This window comes from Paralichthys olivaceus, chromosome 8 (assembly GCF_024713975.1).
Source record: "Paralichthys olivaceus isolate ysfri-2021 chromosome 8, ASM2471397v2, whole genome shotgun sequence".
Taxonomy (NCBI): domain Eukaryota; kingdom Metazoa; phylum Chordata; class Actinopteri; order Pleuronectiformes; family Paralichthyidae; genus Paralichthys; species Paralichthys olivaceus.
Window position 1 is genome coordinate 3,998,592 of NC_091100.1, and position 7,801 is coordinate 4,006,392.

The 7,801-nt window shown below is 44.3% G+C and overlaps 1 long non-coding RNA gene across 1 annotated transcript; it reads left to right on the plus strand.

The window, feature by feature from the left end:
- The first annotated feature begins 645 nt into the window (after nt 1-645).
- On the plus strand, nt 646-5,438 carry LOC138411171 (uncharacterized). The gene is made up of 2 exons (XR_011243832.1): nt 646-2,491; nt 2,815-5,438. It is a non-coding gene; the product is annotated as an uncharacterized lncRNA (long non-coding RNA).
- Nucleotides 5,439-7,801: the final 2,363 nt, after the last annotated feature.

The following is a 7,801-nucleotide window of genomic DNA, read 5'->3' on the forward strand; positions in this document are numbered from 1 at the left end:
GCTGTCCTCCTCAACAGGAACTCATATCGCTCTCCCCTCCTGCTCTTCGCCCTTCTCTCATCACGATACATAATAAGAGCATCACAACTTAAATCCAGGGTTTGAGGCGAGGAATCATCCCTGACTTCAAAAACAAAAAGGTTTCTATCTTGGCAGCGGTGGATTTCTGTGTTGTTTTCATGTTGGCACAGTTCCAGTGCTCTCTCTCTCTCTCTCTCTCTCTCTTTCTTTCTTCACCTTGCTCTCTCACCCAGTTGTGTCTTTTGTCTTCTCCTCCGTCCAGTGAAGCAGAGTATGTGGGATCAGACGTCGGGGAAGTGAAGAGCAAAGTGTTTCTCTGTCTCCTCAGCCCGGGGAGAATTTAAGAGCAGGAGACGTCTGAGGAACCGTTGTAAAGTGTGTTCATGTCTGCAGGCGGTGAAGTCAGGCAGGGGAACCTCCGGCCTCCGGGATGTTTCCAACCAGTGACGGCCCATGTGACAATTCACGAATAAAAAAAAAAAAACTCATCTCATGACAGCAAAGACATTTTTACTGCAAGAAAAGTGATTCTTAAAATGAGACGATTGACGATCGACTGACCGCTGATGTATTTAAGTTTTACTCACTTGGCACGGGTCGCCTGTCGGCCATGTTTGATTGTGTTGAGTGTTTTGCTTCTGACTCTCTCTCCTCTCTTCCTCGTGGAATGAACTTCATATATAAAGAAGTGTTTTTAAAATGTGAACCTTTTTTCTGTCTTCAGAAAACTGGTTGAAACCTGAAGTGGAATCCAGTTTTCACACCTTGACACGAGACATGGAAACGTTTTGATTTTATGGATCTTTCCTACGACTCTTTCCTTGACTTTGGTTTTTTTGATTTGTGTCTCAGTTATTTCTCAGTTATTAGTTTATCACTACCGGTTCAGGCTCTTCCTGATTTGACTACAAATCTACTGCTTATATGGAAACATGCTCCCCTCGACCCAGAGGTGAAATCTCCTGGAGTTTATCAGGTATATCCACAGTACTGACAGTTCTTCATCTTCTCCTCTCCATCATCTGCTCTTTCTTCCTCTCTCTCTATCTTCTTCTCCTCCCTCCAAAATGTATCTCCCCTTTAATTCCCCTCTCATCTCTCCGCTCAACGTCTTCACTTTCAAACATCTGTTGCTGTTTTACGGCTGCCCTTGACGATTTGAATTTATTGAGGCTATAATTTTCTTTGCGCATTAGAGGAAAACTAAATTCTACCTCTCTCCTCGTGTAAGTTGATTTAGGCCAGAGGACCCAAAAGTTCAACTGCTCACACAGAGTTTGTTTGATGCTGCTTTCCGAGCTGCCCTGAACTTCGGATGTTCTGACGGAGGGGCTGCATGTGAGAACGTAAATGTCTGAGTCAGTTGCTCCTCCACACGTTTCCCTCGACCGGAAGAATGTAAATAACTCGATAAGCCGATGAAGACGTCGACTCGGGAAAGACGACGTGATTCAAGAGCTTTTGGCAACAAGGGCCGATATCAGCGTCCTGGAAGATCTCCTGCTGCGTCCTTAAATCAAACACTTCTGCACACACTCATAGATTTCACTCTCCAATATGTGCATGATTATTACATGATTTATGAAATGCTTTATCTCGCATTCTTAAAGAAACCATCCTTCCACCAAGTTTCACTTTAACTCTTCCAGTAGTTTTTCTTTAATCCCGCTGACAAAAAAACCCAACAAATTAAAAAAACATAACCTTGATTCAGATTTTTTACAGTGAGTTATTCTAAATTGGTCTCTGGCTCTTCAAGAAAAAAAAGATTCGAAATCAAGGTATCATTCCTTTTTCTCCTTTTCACACTTGGTCAGACAAAAGGAATTATGGGTATTACTTGGTTTAAACCATGTCAAACAAAGATTCAAACAGACAAGAGACTTGTGTTGTCACATCAACACACAATCGTCTGCTCTGACAACCTCCTGTTCTTTTTTTCTCCTTAAGACGTCCGCTCTGTCCAGAGGTCGGGCGGCGGCGAGAAGATTTAAACAAGAACAATACAAGTCGAGTTTGCGATCGCGTCTTCACCTGTTGACAAAACAGCTCAGAGAAAGTAACATCCTGCCAAGACTTGTGTTTTCAGCCACCTCCCACCCTCACTCCCCTCGGCAAACATCTCTCATCCCTCGCTAATGGAGCCTCGCTCGATTCGCTTTGAGGCTTAAGTGAACTTGTCAAAGTCTCATGCTTTTCCCGAAGATGAAAAGGAGCCTTGGTGGTCTGAGAGGTGAAGGAGGAGAGAATGAAAGAAAGGGAGGAGGAGGAGGAGGCAGAGACAGAGACTTTATTATTTATTCACCCTGAGTCTTGTTGCAGTGAAGCTGCACTGAACTCCGGATAATCTCCTGAAATTATCCACAGGGGCCGTGTTTAAGAACGCAAACATCAGAGTCAGCTGCTGCAGACGATCTCCTGGGGATTTATCTGCCAGCCACCTTGACTGGGTGAACGTCGGAGTGAGCCGGTGAGTGATGACAGCTCCAACACCAGACTGATGCTAAAGTGAAAAACAAACAAATTAAAAATATAAATATCTCAGGATGAAAAGTCGGAGTCGTTCATGTAGGAGACAAGAAAAAATAGGTTTTGACGATTTCGGCCATCACTGTACGCAGAGAGCATGTTCGCCCCTCGATCCGAACAATCTTCTGCTGCATTTGTGAAAATCAAACTCCGGAAAATATCCAGAAGCAATTGTTCAGAGTTCATGTCTGAAAACGTCTCTAGTTTCTCTGTTTTTGACCTGTTTTGCTCTTTTCTTTGTCCCGGTTTAATCTCTAATCTCAGCGAGGTCTTCCCCGGCGAAGACGTGTGGCCAGAGGCTGCACTCAGGTGGGCCGCTGCCCTGCATGGTCCAGCTGTCGCCTGAGGGGAGGGTCTGGAACTCAGGACGCGGTGATGAAGCACCACACGGCCCCCGAGCTTCACTCAGACCTTTGGTGTGAACAAGCAGCTCTGTGACTCAGAGCTGATGGGACAGAGAGATAGAGACTTCCTGGGAAATGGATGGTTTGAAGCATGGGAGCGGTGCACATCAGGAACACACACACATACACACACCCAGGTTTACAAATTACAGAGGGTGAGAGTCGTTGACCCTCAGATAACAGGGATGGCTGCAGTGAGTCAGGGTCAAACATCACTGAGGCTTCGTGCAGAAAACTGTCAACAACCACAATAATGCTTCCACGTCTGCACCAAATCTGATAATTACAGTGTCATGTGACTCAGAACTGTGGTCTCATTTAGATTCAGATTAGAACCTGAGACATTTATTGTTCTTCAGGATCATTGACAACATTTTTTTATTTTTTTTTAATCTATCGACTAATATATTAGTATCGTAAATGTTTTACTCGGTATCAGCTGCAAAACATCCAAATCAGTCAGGCTGTAATTGAGACGGGCCTGAGAACATAGAAACCATTGTCGTGAGATAAACAAACAACCAACACACATAGAGCAGACAACAATCAAGTGACAAGTGGACAAGATAGATAGATAGATAGATAGATAGATAGATAGATAGATAGATAGACGTTAACACACTGTGTGAACGTAGAAAACTTAGTGAGGAAAAGAAAAGAGAGTCTCTACTGCAGCTCTGTGAAAATGAATGGCCGTGAATCAGGGCGGTGCTGAAACCAAACATGGTTCCATAGCATTTTAAAATAAGTCCATAACTAACTAGCGTTGGGAGAACTTGTGAAAACAACTTGAGAAAACACATTAGTGTTCATTAGCGCAGGTACAGCGTGTTCCCAGGACCAGGACGGAGCCGTTCAAACTGGCCCGGGATAAAGTTTGGCCCGGGCGCGAGTCTTGGGAAAAGCCCAGTCCGCAAGTTTCTGAGTGGGTGGCCTCTTCCAGAACCGCATATGGTTTCATGAACCATTCCTCTCCTGTGTGCATGAACATGCGGCGACAGGCAACACGCATGTGCACAAAACACACAGTCTGCACAGTGTGCTCCACTTATTGAGAGGGTTTATCAGTTAATATGAAAATGTTTCCCCTGTGGAAACCACCAATGGCCCAACCACATGAATTCTCCTTAAACTGGGAACGCGACTGGCGAACGCTTTGAACCGGCGACCACAAGACGTCACAGGACTGTGAGAGGGTTTCAGGGCTGAGATTGAGAGAGGGATAAGGTTTGGTGGAGAGATAGAGGGATAGAAACAGAAAGGGAGAAAATAGTTAAACACAAAGAGGATTTTTCATCAAACCATCACAAAGGTGCCTGTTCATATGAACTACTTGTATTTATAAATAATCACATTCTTTAATAAAAAAGAGTTTTTTTTAAATTTGAATAAAACCAAAATGTCTGAACAGAAGAACACTGGGGATCACGTTCACTGACAAAATGTTTTTACTTTATTTACTATACTCTGCTTTTAATTACACTTCACAGCTGCGATCGAACTTTCAATCTACCGGTCGATCACAAAGCTGCTTGTCTATAAAAGATATTTACGCAGTTCTCTACAAAACATTTGATTATCTCTCAGCTCACCGTTTTGGTTTCCCTGCCCACAGATTGACAGTTTTTTGGTGAATCTCGCTGATGAGCGTCACTTTCGACTTCAGCTGTTTCAAAGAAAAACCCAGAGTTTGCTACCGACACTCAGAACAAGTCACCGCAGACGTCACACGATAGCGTTAACAACTGAAACACTGTGTTGAAGGTGAAAGGGAAGTTTTAGTTAATAACAATCACTGGTTGCAGGTAAATAAAAAAAGAGTCGTTCACTCATCCATCATCTCAACCTCCACATGTTTAACTTCCACCTCGCTCTCACACTCTGCGGAACGAGCCTGGACGTGAACTGTGAATTAATCAGCTGCCGACGTGATCCCCGCTCAAAGTCTCACCTGGTTCAAACCAAGTTCATCAAGATGATCAACAGCCTCCTCGAAGTGAAGCCAAATAATCTTGATCGCCCCCTGGTGGCCGGGTGCAGCACAGATCATTAACCTCGCCCCGTCTTTGTCAGAAGACATATGAAATGGACCAAACTAAAAAGTCAGTAAAATTCTCTCTGAGATTGTTTGTTCTCGTCTTAATTCGATGCTATAAAAACAGAGTGATTGAGAGCTTAGACCATTGGTCGTGCACGTATTGGCAGGACCTGGATACCGCAGCTCCACACTATGATCACTGTTTAGACTCCAAATGACTTTAATAGATGGCGACGCCTGTACCCAGGATGTTTTAGCTTCATTTTTATGCAACAGGAGGGAGTGGAGACGTGTCGTTCATCTGTATTTACAATCTGTGGTTCGTGGTCTCTACTGTCGGATGGTTACCAGTACCTGGTCACAACTTATACATTATTTATTACGTAGCTCTGTTTTACCTGACTGGATCAACACGACAATGTTGAATGAAAACAAGTTTTAAATAGTTTCCTTGTGTTCGTCTTTCTTCTCTATTGGCTGCTGTAATTTGCTTTAGGTCAAAATCCCACCAGAGGAGAGACCCTCTCATTTAAAGCTGCAGATATGCATCAGTTACACACACACACACACACACACACACACACACACACACTGGCTTGGGCTTGGGAAGAAGAGAATTAGAGGAAAACCATAAAGACATTTACGAGCAGCCCCATGGCAGCCATCACCCAAACAGGGCCGCCGCCGCAGAACCGCAGGGGCAGAGAAACCCTCCGTCTGTTGACTCCACAGATTAGTGACTTAATATAACCAAACAAAGGCGGCCTTTCTCTCCGCTGCACTCAGGGAATATGCTGAAGAGGGAGCAGAGGAGAAACCACAGCACAGTTATACAATCTATTTTCTTTTTGCTCCCAGTGTCAGTGAAGTGGCTCCGCTGCAGTTTGTTCGACTTCAGCGGCGAACATGACCGAGAGCAGTGAACGGTCTAGAACAGATCAGACCTCCAGACAAGATCTCCGACTGTTTTCCACACGCAGTGTTAAAGCGTTGACGTCACACAGCCCGTCCAGATAATAAAGTGTTAAAACAACACGTGGTGCAGTGGAAACCTGGACATCTGACGAGGGCAGGATCAGCCTTGAGGCAAAGAGTCTCAATTAGTGGCTTTAAAACTAAACGGACAAAGAAATGTGTTTATTTGAAAATGTAATTTCTTGAATAGAATATGTCTTTCCCCCAGATTCTATTGAAATGTCACATGTGTCAAGACAAGTCAGCGCTTTTGAGAAATCCTAGCTAATCGTGTTCATGCAGCACCTCTCCAAACTCTTTCTGTTTCCTCTCGAGTCATTTCGAGAAATCATTGAACTTCTCAGGTTATGAAAATCTACAGTAGCCTAATAATAATAATAATAATCTGTAGTAACTGTTTTGTGAAATCTTCTTTTAAATTTCTTTAGATGCACACGGAGACGCCGAGAGACCATTCAGTAAATTAGTGGCAGAGTCTGTAACCAAAACAGACGCATCATCTCCATAACAGAGGCGAGTGTGGAGTGTCACACTGGACATCGTTTCACTTCTGCTCGCTCTCACTCGCCGTCGCTGCCACTCGCTCTGCCCCGGAGCGATAGCAGCAGCTGTGTGTTTCTGAGAGATGAATGTGAGATGTGCAGCTTCCTCGGGCTGAGGAGCAGGACACTGACTGGTTATGTGAGGAGGTTATGCAATCGTTTCTTGTTTTCTCTGATCACTCGTGTCTGTTACCTTTGCCAAGGAGGTTATGTTGTCACCCCGACCACTCGCTTGTTGTTTTGTTTGATTCTTGTCGGCAGGATTACGTAAAAACTACACGACACATTTCCACGAAACTTGGTGGAAGGATGAGACATGAGCCAAGAAATAACCCATTACATTTTCTGGACCAAGGGGAGGATCCAGGATTTTTTATTTTGCTTTCTTGACAATGCGTCTTTTGGGATTTTCACAGATTTCCCCAGATCAGAAACATTTAGAGGACTGATATCCATCAGTGTGTCCAGTTTAGTGCAGCTTGATTGAATTTAATTCGAGTTTTTGGCCAAACTGTTCTAGTTTGTGGCATGAAACTGTGTCACAGAGGCCGAAGGGAGAGGACGGCAGATCGTTGAGCATGTTTGCAGTCACATGATTTAGTCAAAACAACGAGTTCAGACAAAGTGTGGAAGAGAGGAGGGTTCACTTGCTGCCAATAAATCATGACAACAGCACCAGACTAAACAATGGAAGTGTTGGGATTGTGAGAACTGGGTGTTTCCTGGTGACCTCCTGGTTCTTCTGCATTTGTGTTTTGGCTCAGACTTCTCCACCAGAACTCAGGCTACGTCCACTTTACTACATTTTCAAATTTCTTTCCACACAAGCATTCTGTCTCCATATACTCACACGCCTGGAACATCTTGACTACCTGCGTCTTTCTGCGTACATCCAACCCTCTTTGTTCTCCGTCTGCTTGAGGAGCAGCCCGTTACAATTTAATGGTGCATCACTTTGCAATAAAAAAAAAAACCTGAATCAGAAGTTAATCCACGTCTCCCAGCCAATCAGAGTAGAGAAATATCCACCGTATAATGTGACCGGGTGTGGTGTCGTTTTGATGTGCGGGGTTGACGTCAGATTTTGACGTTTGTGGCTCGTTCTGCAAAAAAAAAACAGATTTTCCTCACAATTGTGCGTCTGTTTGAGCTGCAGGAGCAACAATGTGGGTCAGTCACATCGTGTCCCTCTGTGTCTGTGTTATGGCTCGAGGTTAAGAAGGAGCCGCACCGGGGTCTGACAGCTGGGCTTATATATCGAGCTCTGGTACCATAACTCATAACTCTAACAC